Source organism: Pan troglodytes, chromosome 7 (genome assembly GCF_028858775.2).
Source record: "Pan troglodytes isolate AG18354 chromosome 7, NHGRI_mPanTro3-v2.0_pri, whole genome shotgun sequence".
Taxonomy (NCBI): domain Eukaryota; kingdom Metazoa; phylum Chordata; class Mammalia; order Primates; family Hominidae; genus Pan; species Pan troglodytes.
This window is the reverse complement of record NC_072405.2, coordinates 15,333,582-15,353,328: the sequence shown is the minus strand read 5'-3', so window position 1 is coordinate 15,353,328 and position 19,747 is coordinate 15,333,582. Positions and strand designations below refer to the sequence as shown.

The 19,747-nt window shown below is 42.4% G+C and overlaps 1 long non-coding RNA gene and 1 pseudogene across 3 annotated transcripts in view; one reads left to right on the top strand and one right to left on the bottom strand.

Moving 5' to 3' along the window:
• LOC112204246 (U6 spliceosomal RNA) lies at window positions 1–101 on the top strand (annotated as a pseudogene).
• The window catches only part of LOC104004250 (uncharacterized), a 95,865-nt gene that overhangs the window by 50,913 nt on the left and 25,205 nt on the right, over window positions 1–19,747 (bottom strand). For all 3 annotated transcript variants that reach the window (XR_008536610.2, XR_010159405.1, XR_008536611.2), the window contains exon 3: window positions 8,710–8,767. This is a non-coding gene — a long non-coding RNA (uncharacterized LOC104004250). The remainder of the gene's footprint in view (window positions 1–8,709; window positions 8,768–19,747) is intronic.

Here is a 19,747-nt window from a genome sequence, read left to right as displayed (position 1 = left end):
GTTTAGTTCATTAGTAATTGGCACATTGGAATGATATAGAGAAGATTAGCACGGCCCTGCACAAAGATGCCGTGCAAATTTGTGAAGCTTTCCATATTTTTATTGCATTTACTCCATCATATGTGGGAGCTAAAAGAAGGTGATCTTACAGAGGTAGAGAGTAGAATGTTTACTAGCAGTTAAGAAGGACATGAAGGTGGGGGAATGAAGAAAGGTTGGTTAGGGGTACAAACATATAGTTAGAAAGAATAAGTTCTAATGTTAGATGGTAGAACAGGGCGACTGCATTACATATTTTGAAAATAGCTAGAAGATAGGACTTAAAATGTTCCCAGCACCTGGAAATAAATACTCAAGCTGGATACCCTGATACCCTGTCTTGATCATAACACATTCCATGCATGTAACAAAACATCACATATACACCACGAATATGTGAAAATATTATGTATCAATTACAAAAAGATACTAAATCAAGAAGGAATGCAGGCACCGCTGTTGGAGGTGGCCCTGGCATCTGGTGATGAGTAGTAGACAGAGAGACGCAGGCGGGACATAAGAGAGGCAGCAAACTGTAGGTACCTGATTCAGGAAGCCGTTTTGATCCATTGTGAATGTAATTAAGTTGTGTTTTCTGTTCCTAAAGGATAGCCGTCCCTTCGCCATTTGTCTATTCCCCATTTTTTTGTACTAATGTTTCCTTATCTTACACTGAACAGGCGAACAGGCTATTAAATAATACAAGGAAGAAAACGTGAGGGATTGTCTTTAAAAGTGATCAAACGGCAAAGGGGATTCCTGACCAAAGCGAAAGAGGAATGGAGTGACACCTGCTATGTGCCAGTCACTGTGCTGTGTCTTTTTTTCTTTTCTTTTTTTCTTGTTTTTTTTTTTTTTTTTTTTTTGAGACGGAGTCTCGCTCTGTCGCCCAGACTGGAGTGCGGTGGCGCGATCTCAAGCTCCGCCTCCCGGGTTCACACCATTCTCCTGCCTCAGCCTCCCGAGTAGCTGGGACTACAGGCGCCCGCCACCACACCCGGCTAATTTTATGTATTTTTAGTAGAGATGGGGTTTCACCCTGTTAGCCAGGATGATCTCGATCTCCTGACCTCGTGATCCGCCTGCCTCGGCCTCCCAAAGTGCTGGGATTACAGGCGTGACCCACCGTGCCCGGACTGTGCTGTGTCTTTTCAACTGCCTTTCTTTATCCATTCTCATTAAAAACACACACACACACGAAATGCATATTGTTATCCCTACTTAATTGACAGAAATGGAAGCCCGGTGGGTTACAGTAAACTGAGAGCCTTTAGTCAGCAAGTAAGGGCCATTGCAGGGATTGAAACCCAACTTCTGACTTCAGAGCGACAGTTTTCCCGCTGCTCCGCAGCACCTTCTACCACTGAAATAGAGCATTTCCATGTCACCCCCTCTAGAAACAAAAACATTTTACTCAATTGTTTTTCAACCAGGAAATAAAAATATTCAAAAAGCAAAGATGACCCCATTTCCTCTTAACTATATTTAATACAGGGACAGTGATAAGAGAACACAGTAGATTTGCCATTAGCTAGACGAGGCTGGTCATACTGAATTAGAAGGGCACAGTTTGTTGACAGCCGCGATAGACAGTGGGTTCTGTGAAATGGACCCCAAGCCAGTTAACACTGATGGGGAAGAAGCCCACCTGCTCGTGAGACTTCGCGTGGGGCCCGGCTCAGCGCCTTAAATAAGGGATCATTATGTATACAATTTGATAGTAGAAAGAAGGAAAAAAGCCCTGTGCTGTAGAAAAAGTGTTTAAGCTTTTTAGATTACATAACGGGAGCTATAACATCCACTCTGGTGGCACAAAAATTAAATCTAGCCACCAAATCATATCAAAGCCAAAATGCAGAATAGAGGTGTGCTTCTCGTGAGAAGATCCACACGCACAAAATCTAATCGCGTTCCAGCTCAGCCTCACCGATACCAGCTCCCGCGATCCTGTTTCTGGTGCTGCATGACAAGCTCCCCCTAGTGGGAAGCAGGGACATTTCAGCATCCATGCTCAGCTGATTCAGAACAATAGAAATGTCTCAAGGTTTCCATTTTTTTTAAATGCTGCTTTAGTTGGACAGTGAGCAAAAACTGGAGCCAAAACCAGTGGATTTTCATGGCATGCAGGTAACAGTGGGACTTTTCACCCTCCCCTCGTGTTTATGCTCAGGAAATCCTAAAAGGACACACCCTGTAAGTGCAGGGATGTCTGAACAATCCCGTTCATGCCTATGCACACATCAGTCTCTCTCAATCCCTTATCTCCAATAGGAACCAACAATAAAATGTATCCTAGGTTGTCGCAAACACCGTATGTGGTGCACATAATCGGAAGGTCCCTTCCTTTTTTTTTTTTTTTTTTTTTTTTTTTTTTTTTTGAGACGGAGTCTTGCTCTCTGTTTCCCAAGCTGGAGTGCAGTGGCGTGATCTCGGCTCACTGCAAGCTCTGCCTCCCGGGTTCACTCCATCCTCCTGCCTCAGCCTCCCGAGTAGCTGGGACTACAGGCGCCCGCCACCACGCCCGGCTAATTTTTGTATTTTTAGTACAGACGGGGTTTCACCGTGTTAGCCAGGATGGTCTCGATCTCCTGACCTAGTGATCCGCCCGCCTCGGCCTCCCAAAGTGCTGGGATTACAGGCGTGAGCCACCACGCCCGGCCTTGGAAGGGCCCTTCTAATGCTGCTGACACCTGACTTAGTTGGGTAGAACCCCAGCTTCACATCTGCTTTGCTTTCTGCTTTACTGATAGCCTTTGTGTGCACCCAAAGGGCTGCTGACAAGATCTGTCCAGTGACATTTTTATGTGCCCTTTAATCTTATTTTACTAACAGGTCAACAACCTTAACCAAGAGTAAGGAAGCCACTTGCTCCAAATCACAGTAGAAGGTTGAGCATATGACTATTACCAAGAGGAAGTGGGGACACAAGTGACGCCATGTTGGAGGCTAATTTGCTGTTTTCACTTCTGATTAGCCGTTGTCTCAGGAATGCCTTCTGATTATTACTTAATTTACTGTCCCTAATGTAAGAACATGTCAACCTTGATGCTGTTGCACAAATTATAGGCTTTGATGCATGCAGCATTCTTGCCTCTTCTGGAGGGTAGTCTTTCATTGTCTTGCACAGGGCACACATACCCTTTCCCTATGCTATATAAGCCCTGGTTCTGGGGGTAACAGGTGCAGAGATCTACCTGTATTGCTGCCGCTAAAGACCATGCTTCCATCTGTAAGTTCCCCCAGTAAAACATCCTTTATCAACAAACTGGAGTTGTGTGGCTTGTTCTTTGGTTTCTTGGCTCTTTTGGCCTTTGGGGGCTACTTTGCATATATGACCATTTCACGGAGCGGGCATTTTCCCGTGATATCCAGCTGGCTGCTGCCACTGCCATAGAGCAACTCTCCGAGAGAACTCGGCCCCCTCTCCCTTCAAGTGTTGAAAAGAGCAAGAAGTACAGGCTACTCCATAGGCCCAGTGCCCAAGGCCCTGATGGAGCTATCCAATTCTCACTGTTAGCCTGGGCACCCTCCAGGACACCAAACATTCTGTACTTAGGCAGCCCTCAAGAAGAGGCAGTAGAAGAATTAAGCACACTTTCCAGGTTAAAAACTCCTTGTGTTGCAGATCTCAGGACAGGCCGAAGCTCTTCTGGGGAGTATTTATCCCCATTAATGCATTGTCATCAAGATGGGGTGTATAACCTACAAAGAAAGTCATCACACAGCATCCAGCTGCCATAGAAAGAAAATTGATTGTGTTGCATGGATTTATACAATATAAATATTTCTTGAAAGAAAGAAATAATGAACGATTACATCACTAGTTTTTAGGCATTGATTTTTGAGAATTTGTATATGTAGAAGTTGAGTGTTCTGAAATTAGTACATTGTGAATGGGGAAGGAGTCAACTCGCTTAAGAAAATATAATAGCTGCATGGAGCTGGAGACAGAGTAGGATGAGGCAAGAAGAAAGGCCTGGAGCAGGGCCAGGACTGTGAGACCCACACTTGGTGCTTTTTTTTTGAGATGGAGTCTCGCTCTGTTGCCAGGCTGGAGTGCCGTGGCGTGATCTTGGCTCACTGCAACCTCAGCCTCCCGAGTAGCTAGGACTACAGGCATGCGCCACCACACCCAGCTACTTTTTCTATTTTTAGTAGGGACGGGATTTCACCCTGTTGGCCAGGATGGTCTCTTATCTCCTGACCTCGTGATCCACCCACCTCGGTCCCCCAAAGTGCTGGGATTGCAGGCTTGAGCCACCGCACTTGGCCCACTTGGTCCTTTTAACAGGGACCTCCTAGGGCCTAGGGGATGGGATTAGCTCCAGACCTCACTGTATCCAAATGTCTCTCCACTGTTAGGGAGAGAAGAGAGGAAGGCAGAGAAGGCCTGAACAAGCCTGGCTGGGGAGGGCTCCCAGGGTCCTTGTGACAGAGATGACTCTACCCACACTTGGGATGTGTCAGGAAAGCATGCACAGGTAAGTGAGATGCTAGGTCAACGAATCAGCAAAGAGAGTCGGAAGGGAATCTAGGAGTTGATGTGGAAAGCCATGGTGTCAAACCAGAGATTACGGCCTGGGCTCAGAGTGTCTGGAGGGTGAGAGGGCAGTGCTGGCCAACTACACAGACCAGGCATTGGAGCCAGTGATGGCCTAGGTGTGCTGGCTGCAGCCCAGCTCAGGGCTCAGGGGAAGCTGGCTGCATTTAAAGGACTGAGGCACTGCAAAATGTTACACCCCTAAACTGTGGAGATACTGGCCAAAGCTCCTTTCAGGAGTGGCAAGAGCTGTGTGTCTGAACCCGTCCTAGTACTGGCCGTGATCCTGACAACGTGTTCACGTGTGCTCTTAAGTTAAACCAATCTACAGAGGTCATCCGGAGTGTTGGCTTCATTCCCTCCTTACGCCACACAATCCCCCTAACGCTTTGCAGAATAGAGACCTCTCAAATACTGTAAAAAGAGGTATGTGAATTTGGGTTAGCCCAATTGGTTTTGTGGTTTCTGTTTGGTTGGGCTGTCAAGAATTTGTTCTGTTGGGTATGGTTGGGTGAAAGAGTTGTTAGTTAACCAGACCTGAGAAGAGGAGGGAGCCATGTACAACCTGCCTAGCACTAGTAGTTGGCATTAAACCCTAGAGAGGTTCCCATTTCTCTCAAGTGGAGTCTTATTAGGTACATCTCTCCATCCCCCCTACTCCACCTCCTTGAATACAGAATAAAGGTACACATTTATAGGCTCCCAGAGGGCAGGGACCATGTGATGTAATCCTTTATATCCAATGTTAGATACTGTCTAATATGGTAGCCTCTAACCCCTTCAGAAAGGGCTACCCTGAATTGAGATGTGCTGAATTTTGAAGACTTAACATGGAAAAAATCATGCAAAACATCTTATCAGTATGTTCTTACATTAATTGTGTTGGAATAATATTTTGGTTAAGGGAAACATATTATTAAAAGTGATTTCTTCAGTTTCCGTTTACTTTTTTTAATGTGGCTACTCAAAAATTTAAAACTCCGTACGAGGCATGAATCTTCTGATAGGTAGCACTGTTTAATACCTTCTCTGGTGGCAAATCCAAAACACAGATCTTATATAATTTAGATAATAAACCCCCTTCAGTCACCAGTGAGCCCACACTGATAAAAGAAAGAAACTGATGGTAGAGCCGCCGAGATCCCAACCCAATTAAACACTGACCTTTCTTCCTTCTTTTCACAGCCAGTTAGGAAAGAAATTACTCAGAGGAAAATCTTAACAATTTCTATCAAATGAAAATCTTGTCTCAGACCCAGAATGACTTTCATTCAATCCATTCGCTGAAATTTGAGCATCTAACTGCAGCCTGCCGGGGCTCGTCTAGCTCAGACAGGGATCCTTCTGGAAAGAATAGACACAGTCTCTGGGTGCTTCTAGCTTCTGGCCCTGTTCCCTCAAAAGGTCAGTTTCAATCTCAGACTACACAGGTCATGTGCTAGAACGCCTTCTCCCTGTGTTCCCCCAGGGCCCTGGTCAGCCCAGCAGAGCCTGAGTTGTAGGTCACAGTTCCAGCCATTGTTGTTTCTTAGCTCTGTCGAAGCCGTAGTTAATATTGATCCTGAAGACTTTCTTTTTCTACATCACTTTGTGCTTGACGGTGATTAAATGGAAGACTTATACCATCAGCAAATTGGCTTTCCACACCTCACAAACCAACTCACACGCTTACTCCCAATCCTCATGAATACCGGGTCTAATTCTCGAAGTCGGCTGGCATTTCAGGCCAGGATCCGCAGGAGCCTCCATCCACGGCCTAGTGAGAATGGCCTGTTTGCCTAAGAGGATTAAGTGGAGGGCAGCCAGCTAAACTTCCACAGAGACGTTTTAATGACTTCAGCTCTAATCGCTTCCTAGGCCTCATCAGCCACCACCAGTCATGACTGGGCTTTTTTAAGACAGATGTCACTAATCTGTTCCACTCCAAGGCCGCCAGAGCCCCTCTCTTTGTTGTCGCTTTTACTCCCCCTTCGCAGGCTCCACTTTTATTCTTCTGAATAATGTAACCCCCCTGCCCCCCACTCCTCATACCTCTCAACCTGCCTCGCTCATCTCACCAGTTTGGCCTTCTCCAAGAATTCTGGACAGGAAGTAGAACCTCATTCACAGGCTTACATCATCATTTTGGAATAACTTAACTAAATGGAACATTCACTCACAAAAGGAAACTTACATTTCAGGGCCTCATGCTCTAACTCGCCCCTGTAATCCCAGCACTTTGGGAGCCCAGATGGAAAGATTGTTTGAAGCCAGGAGTTCAAGGCCAGCCTGGGCAACACAGCAGGACCCTGTCCCTACAAAACATTTAAAAATTAGCCAGATGTGGTGACGCGCACCTGGAACAGATTAGTTCCAGGTACTCGGGAGGCTGAGGCAGGAGAATCACTTGAGCCCAGGAGTTTGAGGCTGTAGTGAGCTATGATTGTACCACTGTACTCCAGCCTGGATGACAGAGTGAGGCCCAGTCTCTAAAAAGTAAAAAAAAAAAACTTAAAAAAAAAAAAGAAACCTGCATTTGATTGGAGGAAGCAGAGAAAATATTTATGAGCAATTTCTGGCCCCAGTTGTCTATGACTTGGAAAACCTGTTTACCTGCAGTTCACCTCTTGATGCTGATTTAACTTCTTTTACCCAGTGGTTCTAACATTCAGCTAGATCCAAAGACCGTGATCAAAACTCAGTTTTCTCATGGTGCCCTTTTGTATTTTTGAAATCTGTAAATTATTTTTCTTTTATAATAGAGCTACCTTTACTCTCTGGTCAAGGAACTGTTAGAGTGTGTGTCAGTTGCAAAAAAAAAAGAAAAGAAAAGAAAAAAATGGTAATTAGAGTGTCAATATTTTAAAAAATATTTTCACACTAGGCTTATTCCTAAAACTCGTCTACTGTTTTGTGAGTCCTGTCTGTGCACTGTCCAGTTTTGGTATTACTGTTATGTTGGCCTTATAAACAACATTAGACATGTTGATTTTCCTTAGAAAAGTTTTAAAAGTACTAGAATAATCTCTTTCTTAAAATTTTTAAATTTAAAATTTCATTTGTGAAATGACCTGTGTCTGCCATTTGGATAAATTATTCACTTCATGTATATTCATTCCTTAGGTTTTCTAATTTATTTGCATAGTTAAAAAGTGTTTTCTCTGTCTTTGTGTTATTTCCCACCCTCCTTTCTAATTTTATGCATTTGTATTTTGCCCCTCTTTTTTTTAGAATATTAATGGTTTATCTGTTTTATTTAAAAGCACCAGGACTTGGATTCATTTATTTTTCTCCCAAATATCCATTTTTTAATTTATTCACTTCAACTCCCAATTTTTGTTTCTTCATTTTGTTTTTTCATAATTATGTTCTTTTTCAAACTTAAGTTGAATCACTAATGCATTATTTTGATACTTTGTATTTATTAATGCTAAGTGCTTATGCCTAATAATTTTCCTCAAAACATTGCTTTAATCATGTCCTCAGTTTATGAAGTACAGCTGGCAAATTTATTCACAATTATTATTGTGTCGTAGTTTTTTTTTTTTTTTTTTTTTGAGACGGAGTTTCGCTCTTGTTGCCCAGGCTGGAGTGCAATGGCGTGATCTCGGCTCACTGCAACCTCCACCTCCCAGATTCAAGCTATTCTCCTGCCTCAGCCTCCCGAGTAGCTGGGATTACAGGTGCCCACCACGACGCCCAGCTAACTTTTTGTATTTTTAGTAGAGATGAGGTTTCACTATGTTGGCCAGGCTGGTCTCAAACTCCTGACCTCAGGCGATCCACCCGCCTCAGACTCCCAAAGTGCTGGGATTACAGGCATGAGCCACTGCACCTGGCCTATTGTCTAGATTTTCTGCATAAATGTGCTGTGCTCTTTGCCCTGAGGACCTACCTACTTTCGTTTTTTGACTTTCCCCTCTTTTGTGGTGAGCAGGGCTGGTAGAGGGGTTGTTTTTGAACACACAGATGGGCTGTCCAAGGGTTTCTTCCTATGACATCTACATATCCTAACATTCTGAAATGACAAACTGTATTAGTCTGTTCTCATACTGCTAATAAAGACAGACCCAAGACTGGGTAATTTATAAAGGAAAGAGGTTTAATTGACTCACAGTTCTGCAAAACTGGGGAGGCCTCAGGAAACTTACATTCATGGCAGAAGGGGAAGCAAACATGTCCTTCTTCACATGGTGGCAGGAAAGAGAACTGCAGAGCAAAAGGGGGAAATCACCTCATAAAACCATCAAATCTCATGAGAACTCACTTACTATCACGAGAACAGCATGGAGGTAACCGCCCCCATGATTCAATTACCTCCCACTGGGTTCCTCCCATGACAAGTGGGAATTATGGGAACTACAATTCAAGATGAGATTTGGGTGGGGACACAGCCAAACCATATCACAAACTTAAGAATACCACGATAGCAATGTTTTGTTTTTGTTGTTGTTGCTCTTTCCCCCTCCTGTTTCTTCTGGGAATATAAACCTAATTGTTCCAAGCGTAACACTTTGGGTTGGATTTCATAGAATCCTTTCACCTACTTTCAGAGATGTTAACATCCTGCAGTAGATGTGGTGAGCACATGTTTCATTCATTCATTCATTCATTCATTCATTCACCAACAGTTACTGAGTGTCAAGTGCTGGTCTGACTAGGTATTTCTTGCCCTTGTTATTTCTCACTCAGTCAGATCCAAATATTCCTCAGGATGGTTTGCAGAGCTATAGATATGATTTTCCGTGTGTTTCAGAAAAGGAAAGTGACAGATAGCAATTTATCCCACCATCTGTTATTGGAAGTGTCAGTAGTTAATTTTTTGAAGACTATTTGAAAAGTGTTTTAGACGCATGGAGCTCATGTGAAACTGAAGCTTGGTTTCCAAGTGACCATCAACAGAGAAAGAATTCTCTTGACTTAACCATTTACCTAAGCCTTAACTGTTCTTTCATCTCCTAAATACTATTCAGCCTTTATGCCTTTTACCTTCCATCAAGCAGGTAGAGTTTATTGGTCAGAATTACTCTGTTGAAAACATGGGCATGGACAGGCTGGAAACAAAGACAAGGGGCAGCCTTCTGCCCTTGGCTAAGGAGAATGCCCAGACTCTCAGCCCTTTGCAGACCTGACTCTGAATCTGAAAATGTGCTCAGCTTCTTTTATTCTTGCCTAAGGCTGTCTAAGGGAAGCTGGCAACAACAGCTGATGTGGAAGGTCGATAAGTGTGTCAATAAACCCCTGCCTGCACTCTTTTTTTTTTCCCACCTGCAAAATTGCTTTGGTCAGCAAAGACCCCGACTGAAAGGGGTCCTCTGTCTTTGGGTCATGCAGTTTCTGTTCTTGCCCCTGGACAAGACTAACTCCAAAGAGAGAGAATCAAAACCTAATCATAAGTCACACTGGAGGCTTTACATAAAACTGGAAAATAATCAGATGGAGTCGAGCATCTCTCGGTCAGACATTTGCTTGGGGCCCACTAACATATCAATGTGACGGCCTCTTTCACCCTGTGCTGGATGCTGCAGGCTTCTAGAGAGCAGCTTGGGGACTGAGGCCAACTCTGCATTCAGGGAGGCCGAAGGCAGTGCCAGGTGAGTTTGGACACACTTTCCAGCCACCTGCCTCGTGTGACGATCCTGCGAAATGCTTCCAAGCCAGAGATCCACTTCACAGGCTGGCTTAGGCTTTTGAAATAAAACACCCGCCTGAAACAAGCATAGGCAGGTTCTATTTCAGGGATGTGGCAGAGGCAGGGACCCTGGCCTTGTCTCCATACAGCTTTAGGTGATGGAGGGTTTTTGAATTTGGCCTCTATTTCAAGCACTTTCTGAAAAAGAAGAGCATAACCAGGATAGTTCCAAGGCAGACGGTTCTTCTGTTTATTTTTTCACAGGAGTGTATGAGAAATGGAGACAGAGGGATTGGAGAGATGAAGATGGGGGATCCGTGGTCTCTGAAGCCCCCAATGCTTGTGTGAGGGTGAGAGCTCAGGTGCGGGACAGCCTGGGCATGGGGAAGGGCTTTCCTCTACATAAATTACTGGGGGATCTAGAAATGACTTCCACAAAATGCTTGCCTTCTGGACCTCGCTCTGTTGAAAGGAAAGATTTGTCTAGCTAATCAGGACGGTAGCTGATAAAGATATCAATAAAAGCAACATTAAAGTTTTTCCCAGGGTACACCAGCCTGGCCCTTCCTGACAAGTGACAGAGGCTCTGGGTTAAAAATTACCTCTCCTTCTAGAACTATCTTTGAAACACTAAATCTGATTTTCACCCTGAGGGCATTTGCTAAACTCCAGTGGCCAGGCCACAGGAGAAAAAGCCTAGGGACTTCGCAAAGTATAGAATCTAATAGAAGACCACACAGAAAACTGGGCCCCAAGGGTTTATATCTTTAGTATGATCACAAATTAGATAGAAGCTTATCCTCCCCCACAACTACTACTACTAACTCCAACCACTGCTCTTACCCTGGACATCAAGGAAAAATGCCTTTCTCCAGACTTAGTACTTCGGTAAGAGAACAAAATATCTGCCTTGATTATTCATAAACACAAGGCCATTGTACAATTTTCCAGCTTCAATTCACACTACCTGGTTAGTCCCAAAAAACTCATGCTGAGAATTAGTGTAGAATGCTGCTGACTTGGAAGTGGCTTTAGGCTCATGGTACTAAGAAAAGCAAATTCTTTCCGATTTGTTCAAAGAATTCTCATTGATAGAACTTTCAAAACATATGAGCTCACCAGCACAGGTCACAAAACTCACAAAAATACCATGCTCTAGAAGCACCACACACCTGAAAAAACAAACAGCAGATTTAGCTTCCAAAAGGTTTCACATATTGGCTTATCAGACAAAGAATATGAAACAAGTATTTTAAATTATGTTTCAAGAAGAAAATAGAGAGGTCTGTATTAGTTTGCTAGGACTGCCATAATAAAGTATCACAGACTGGGTGGCTGAAACAACAGAGATTCACTTCCCATAGTTCTGGAGACTGGAAGTCTGAGCTCAAGGTGTCAGCAGGGCTAATTTCTTCTGAGACCTCTCCCCTTGGCTTATAGAGGGCTGCCTTCACCATCTTCATATGCTCTTTCCTCTCTGTGTTTTGTGTCCTAATCTCCTTTTCTTACAGGAAGACCATCATGTTGGACTAGAACCTACCCTAATAATCCCAATGAAACTTAATGACTTCTTTGAAGGCCGTATCTCCATATAAAGTCATATTCTAAGGTACTATGAATTTTGGGAGTAAACACAATCTATAATAGAAAATATAAATAAAGAAAAAGAAGTGGTTTTTTTTGTTTTTTTTTTTTTAGACGGAGTCTAGTTCTGTCGCCCAGGCTGGAGTGCAGTGGCACGATCTCGGCTCACTGCAACCTCCACCTCCTGGGTTTAAGTGATTCTCCTGCCTCAGCCTCCTGAGTAGCTGGGATTACAGGTGACCACCACCATGCCCAGCTAATTTTTGTATTTTTAGTAGAGACGGGGTTTCACTGTGTTGTCCAGGCTGGTCTCGAACTCCTGACCTCGTCATCCACCTGCCTTGGCCTCCCAAAGTGCTGGGATCACAGGCATGAGCCACTGCACCCAGCCAAAATTAAAGGTTTTTAAGGACATAAAAGAAAAAATTCAACTAGAACTTCTAGAAATGAAAAATATTGTAACAAAGTTTTTATAAACCTCAATGAGTGGTTTGAGAGAAGATTAGCACGGGTGAAGGAAGAATTAAAGAACCGAAAGACAGACCACTCCACTGTCCAGAGAGAAAAAGGGACACAGAAAAATGCTCAGAATTAATGCACTCCAATCCTCAGGTTCAGAAATCCCAAGGAACCCAAGCAAGATTTTTTACAAAGAAAGAAATGTTCACCCAGATACAGCCTAATGACACTTCAAATAGACAGATTGCTTACAAAGGAATGACAATGAAATTGACTTCTTGATAGCATCCATAGAAACTATAGGTAATAGTGGAACAATATTTGTTGTTGTTGTTGTCACTGTTTAATTTTTTTTAACTTTTATTTTAGGTTTGGGGTTCACCTGAAGGATTGTTTCACAGATAAACTCATGTCATAGGGGTTTGTTGTATAGATTATTTCATCACCCATAAATGAAACCCAGTACCCAATCATTATCTTTTCTGCTCCTCTCCCTCCTCCCACTCTCCACACTCAAGTCTGTTGTTTTCTTCTTTGTGAAACAATATTTTAAATATGCTGAGAGAAAATAACCATCAACCTAAAACTGTATATGCAGTAAAGATAGTTTTCAAAAATAAGAGTGAAGTTAAAAAATTTGAAGTAAGGAAAAACAGACAGTGATTAAAGGAAATGCTGAGGGCTTGTCTTAAGCAGAGGGAAGACAATTCATGTTAGGGATATTGAGATGAAAACATGATGAGCTAAGAAAGTGGCAAATACATAAGCAAATCTTTAAAAAATTGACTGCATAAAACAATGGCAATAAACTTCTGTAAGTAGAGGGATGACATGAAATACAAAGCAACAATAGCACACAAATTGAGAGATGTAAGAGGATTAAAGTGTTCTAAGTTCATGTAATGTAAAGAAGGAGAGTAAACCTATTAATTAAATTTAGAATATGAGAAGTTAAATATGCTTGTTAACATTCTAGGATGAGTTCTAGAAGAAGGGAATTTGATATAACTGTATTAGTCCGAGTTCTCCAGAGGGACAGAACCAATAGGATGTAGGTGCATATAAAAGGGAGTTTATTAGCAAGAATTGGCTCACAGGATTACAAAGTAAAGTCCCACGATGGGCCATCTGCAAGCTGGGGAAAGAGAGAAGACGGAAGTGGCTCAAGTCCAAGTCCAAATGCCTGAAAACTAGGGAAGACCACAGTGCCTCCCTCAGTCTATGGCTGAAAGAGATGGAGTCTGATGTCCAAGGGCAGGAGGAACAGAAGCAAATGTCTCTCATGGGAAGAAGAGAAAAAGCCAGAAGACTCAGCAAGCAAACTTATCCCACCTTCTTCCATCTGCTTTGTTCCAGCTGCACTGGCTGCCAATTGGATGGTGCCCACCCACATTGAAGATGGGTCTTCCTCTCCAGTCCACCACTCACATGTCATTCTCCTCTGGCAACACAACACCTTCACAGACACACCCAGAAACAATACTTCACCAACCATCTAGGCATCCCTCAAACCAATCAAGTTGACACCTAATATTAACCATCACAATAACTTTCCAAGTAGTAGAGAGAAACAAAAAATAATCAGTTCAAAGGAAGGCAAAAAGAAAGGGCAGGGGAAGGAGAAAAGAACAGATATATAATATACATATACATATATATGTGTATATATATATGGTTTTATATATATAGATATATAGATAAAGTATAGATATATAGTAAATGCAGGATAGTTATGAAAGAAAAAATAAGACATGGAAATAGGCCAGGCACAACGGCTCACACTTGTAATCCCAGCACCTTGGGAGGCCAACGCAGGTGGATCACTTGAGGCCAGGAGTTTAAGACCAGCCTGGTCAACATGGTCAAACCCCATCTCTACTAAAAACACAAAATTTAGCTGGGAGTGGTAGTGCACGCCTGTAATCCCAGCTACTCAGGAGGCTGAGACCTGAAAATCGCTTGCACCCTGGACACAGAGGTTGCAGTGACCCGAGATTGTGCCACTGCACTCCAGCCTGGGCAACACAGCAAGACTCTTGTCTCATTAAAAAAGAAAATATTTTAAAACTCTAGAAATAAAATATTTCAGTGATTACATTCAAATGAACATAGATTAAATGCCTCAGTTAAAAATCAAACCTTGTCAGACTGAATTTAAATGCACTTTTATGAGAGATCACATCTAAAACACAAAGATCAAAAGCCTCAAAGTACACAACAGACAAATCTAAATGAAAGAAAACAGTGTCACTCTGTTTTTAGACTTTAGGGCAAAAATGGTTCTAGAGATCAAGAGTCTCCCAATGTATTGGTAGAAGTTTTAGTTCAACAGAAAAATACAAGCCTAAACTAACTGGTACCTAAAAACATAGTCTCAAAATACATAAAGCAAAATTAAAGGGACTGGATAAGGAGAAATAGACACTATAGTAACAGACTCAAATAATTCTCATAATGACTGGACAAATACATTCTTTAAATCAAGGAAAATATACCACACTGGAATGATGCATCAGACAAGCCACGCAGAAATAGATTCCAAAGCTGGGCGCAGCGGCTCACGCCTGTAATCCCAGCACTTTGGGAGACCGAGGCGGGCGGATCACGAGGTGAGGAGATTGAGACCATCCTGGCTAACACGGTGAAACCCCGTCTCTACTAAAAATACAAAAAATTAGCTGGGCGTGGTGGCGGGCGCCTGTAGTCCCAGCTACTCGGGAGGCTGAGGCAGGAGAATGGCGGGAACCCGGGAGGCGGAGCTTGCAGTGAGCCGAGATCGCGCCACTGGACTCCAGCCTGAGCGATAGAGTGAGACTCCGTCTCAAAAAAAAAAGAAAAAGAAAAAGAAAAAAAAAAAAGAAATAGGTTCCAAAAATTTGTACTGGAGTCCTTGAAGGTCTGTAGCTGAGGGTTATGCTGTATATACAACGAGCAGCAACACCTGAGTCTCACCAAGTAGCAGCTGCTATAGGGTTGAGGGAGAAACAGTGGGATGAGAGATCAAGCAAGCAGTGCTGTGGACATTAGAGTTCCGACCCTGGCAGAGAGCAGAGATGACACCTCATGAACACTCCTGAAATCCAGGTCAAACACAGCAAGCTTGTGCCTTATGGGTACGGACGACATTCTAGAGCAAATATTTTCTCTAAAGAGTCAGACGCTAAATGTTTTAGCCTTTGAAGTCCATATAGTCTCTGTTGCAAATACCCAACTCTGCCACTGAGGTATGAAAGCAGACATAGGTTAAGACATAAATAAATGAGTAAACCTACTTTCCTGTAAAACTTTTTTTGCAAAAAAAAAAAAAAAGGTGTTAAATGTGGTGATGTTGGCACAACTGTGTGACTATACGGAAAACCACTGAGCTATATGGGTAAATTATATGATATGTGAATTATATTTCAATAAAGCTATTCTAAAAATAAGCAAAATAGACAGTGGGCCAAATTTGGCTCATAGGTCATAGTTTGCTGACCTTTGCTCTAAAAATACGACTCTTAGGCCAAATTCAGCTGTTGCTTGTTTTTGTAATAAAATTTTCTTAGAACACAGCCATGTTCATCTGTGTACTTACTGTTTGTGGCCGCTTGCATGCTACAATGCAGAGGTGAGCAGACATGACAGGATCGTATGGCCCTAAAATTTAAAATATTACTTTGCCTTTTACAGAAAAAGCTGCTGATCTCTGACATAGAACTGTGCCTATCAATAGAATTTTCTGTAACAGAAATGTTCTGTAGTTGCACAATTTTAATCTGGTAGTCATTGACCCATATGACTACGAAACACTTGAAATGTAACTATGGCAACTGAATAAGTACATGTTTAAATTTAAATTAATTTATTTATGTATTTATTTGAGGCAGGGTCTCACTCTGTCACCCAGGCTGCAGTGCAGTGGCGTGATCATCGCTCACTGCAGACTTGACCTTGCAGGCTCAGGTGATCCTCCCACCTCAGCCTCCCAAGTAGCTGAGACTACAGGCACAAGCCACTATGCCTGGCTAATTTTTGTATCTTTTCTAGAGACGGGGTTTTGCCACGTTGCCCAGGCTGGTCTTGAACTCCTGGGCTCAAGAGATCCACTTGCCTTGGCATCCCACCCTGAAGTGCTGGGATGATAGGCATGAGCTACTATGCCTGGCCTACTTCACTTAAATTTGAATAGTCACTGTAGTACAACATACACCACACTCGCTCTTAAAAAGCCTAAACCTGAGCCCTAATAGGATCGTCATGAGAGACAGTTTGGAGAATGAGTCTTCTAAGTTAGCACTCAGGAAACACTTCTGACTTTTTGCTTATCTATAATATGAGAGCCTAAAACCAAGATGCACATTCCAAGGTGATCAGATAAAAATCAAACCGCTTGCGAAAATGAGAATCACCATTTTTCTGAGGAAGATAGTAGAATCCAGGTGTCTACAATATGTTATCTACAATGTTCAGTATCCAGTTAAAAAATCACTAGGCTTTCAAAGAAACAGGAAAACATAATTGATAATCAAAGCAAAAAGTACTCAAAAGAAACTGAGATGGCCCAAGTATTAGACTTGGCAGCAAAAGACTTTAAATGAGTTATTAAAACTATTGTCAAAGGCTGGGGCACGGCGGCTCACACCTGTAATCCCAGCACTTTGGGATGCCAAGGCAAGTGGATCTCTTGAGTCCAGGAGTTCGAGACCAGCCTGGCCAACACTTCTAAAGTAGTAGAAACCCCATCTCCACTAAAAATACAAAAATTAGCCGGGCATAGTGGTGGGTGCCTGTAATCCCAGCTACTTGGGAGGCTGAGGCAGGAGAATCACTTGAACCTGGGAGGCGGAGGTTGCAGTGAGCCGAGATCACGCCACTGCACTCCAGCCTGGGCGAAAGATCGAGACTCCATCACACACACACACACACACACACACACACACACACACACACTGTCAAATAGTTAATGGAAGATGTTCAAAGAATTAAAGAAAAATATGGATTTAATGAATTAGTGACTATGAAATCTCACTTGGAAAATGGAAACTATTTTTTTAAACCCTATGGAAACTCTAAAACTCAAGTGTATAATACCTGAAATGAAAAATTCCCTGAATGGGCTTATTAGGGATGACAGAAGAAAAACTTGGTAAACTTGAAGACAGATCAATAAAATTAAATCAATCTGATAAATAGAAAATTAATTGAAAAAAATGATCAAAGCCTCAGGGATTGATAGGACAGTAATAAATGGCCGAACTCACCTGCAATACGGATTCTGAATGAGAAGAGAATGAGGATGGAGGAAAAAGACATTTGAAAGAATAATGGCCCCAGACTTCCCAAAAGTTGTTGAAAAACACCAACTTTTAGGTTTAAGAAACTCAGTGAACCCCAAGCAGGATACACATAAAGAAAACCACATCTAGGCACATCATAGTCAAACTGCTGAAAACCAAAAAATGATAGAAAATACGGAAATCGGCCAGGCGCGGTGGCTCATGCCTGTAATCCCAGCACTTTGAGAGGCCGAGGCGGGTGGAGCACTTGAGGTCAGGAGTTCAAGACCAGCCTGGCCAACACGGTGAAACCCCATCTCTACTGAAAATACAAAAATTAGCAGGGTGTGGTGGCACATGCCTCTAATCCCAGCTGGTCCGGAGGCAGAGGCACGAGAATCACTTGAACCCAGGAGGTGGAGGTTGCAGTAAGCCAAGATTGCACACCACTGCATTCCAGCCTGGCAACAGAGAGAGACTCCGTGTAAAAAAAAAAAAAAAAAAAAAAAAGGAAACCAAAAACCAAAAAAACAGAAAATACGGAAATTATCCAAAAAACAAAAGACACATTATATACAGGAAAACAAAAATAATTTCTGATTTCTCATTAGAGATAATGCAGGCCAAAAGACCAGGGAATAACACCTTTAAAATGCTGAAAAAAAATCTCACCAGTCTAGAATTCTATATAGAGTGAAAATAAACTTTAAAAAATGGTAAAATTAAGACACTTTGAGATAAACAAAAGCTGATAGAATTTGTTACAGGCAGAACTGCAGGAAATTCCTCAGGGTATTCTTCAGAATGAAGGGAAACAGTAGAAGATACAAACTTGAATCTACAGTAAGAAAATGATGATCACTAGAAACTACACTGCAAAATATCTGACAGAAGAGAGTAATGAGAAGACAAACATTTTTGTGTTCTTGACTTTAGCTTAATTTCCAGATGTGGTGAGAGAAGATTCTATAGTTGATGACAAGCATTTAAGATTGGGGTCTTAAAAGAGTGACACAAAATGCTCTAGAACCTGAATGTTTCATATAACACATAGACAACTTTTGTTGAAATTGTCCTATTGCCATATTTTTCTCTTGAATTAAGTTTGCTTTTTCCAGTGGAGCTTTCTACCAGAAAAAAGGCAAAGAAGATGGTTTTTCTGATAAAGTCCCATGAGAATGCTCTGATGACACTGGAAAAGCTTTGTTTCATTCATCCACCCACTGGTGACTTGAAAAATAGCCTCTTCACCTTGAAACGAGAGAATAATGCTGAATTTTTCTGAATTTCTAAGATGGGAAGTGATGTATCACTAAAACGGTGAGCTCTCACTGAAACAGGAAATCTTCTACCAGTGTGGGTCTGAGTTGATCTCTCCCTCCCTCCCTCCAACCATCCAATAAATATTTCATTTTTAAAAATTTTTAAATGAATTTTTCCTCGAGTGCTTGTTAAAACACAAAATGAATACTTTGTCGTTTACTTTTTATTCATTTGATTTATTTATTTAGAGTCCAGGTCTGGCTGGAGTCCAGTAGCCCAATCATGGCTCACTGCAGCCTTGAACTCCCGGGGTCCAGCTATCCTCCCACCCATGAGTATTTCTATAGAAACAATTATTCATCATGCAGAGTACTAGGTGCTGCAGGGAAGGGAATAAAAATAATCTTTGGCCTTGAGGATTTCATGAGCAAATAAGGAGATACATGCACAGAGCTAACTATAATGCAACTTAGATCGAGTGCTAGTGTTTATTTATCATCTATATATGAAGTGTCGAGGAGGAGATATTATAAGAACAGAAGTCATTTCCCCTGCCTTTAAGTGGCCGATCATCTTACTTGAGGTACAGAATGTAAACCTGCTAAACGAATCCCGGCAAAATTCCCAGGAGTGACCTTGGATTCAGAGCTCGAGGAGCACAAACTAAAAGAAAAACTCGTCCTGGCCCATAGCTGTGCTTTCTCCCTGTCCTCTGGAGCAACAGTGGTACGTCTCTGAAAATGTACATCGTCTCTGTGTGTGGGCAGGTCTGCTGGCAAATACTTTTACAAGCTGTTTTCATCAGCCCTTCGCCTGCTCAACTGAAATTCCCAGGGCTCAAGAGACCCATTGCTTAACCAGGGTAGAGCTGTATTTCCATGTACAATTGACAAGCCTGGCGTTTAAAGCACTAACAACAGCAGTGTGGAGTCCCATTTTCTAGCAGTCCCAGGAGCCCATTTTCTAGACCAGCTCTGTTCAATGGAACTTTCTGCA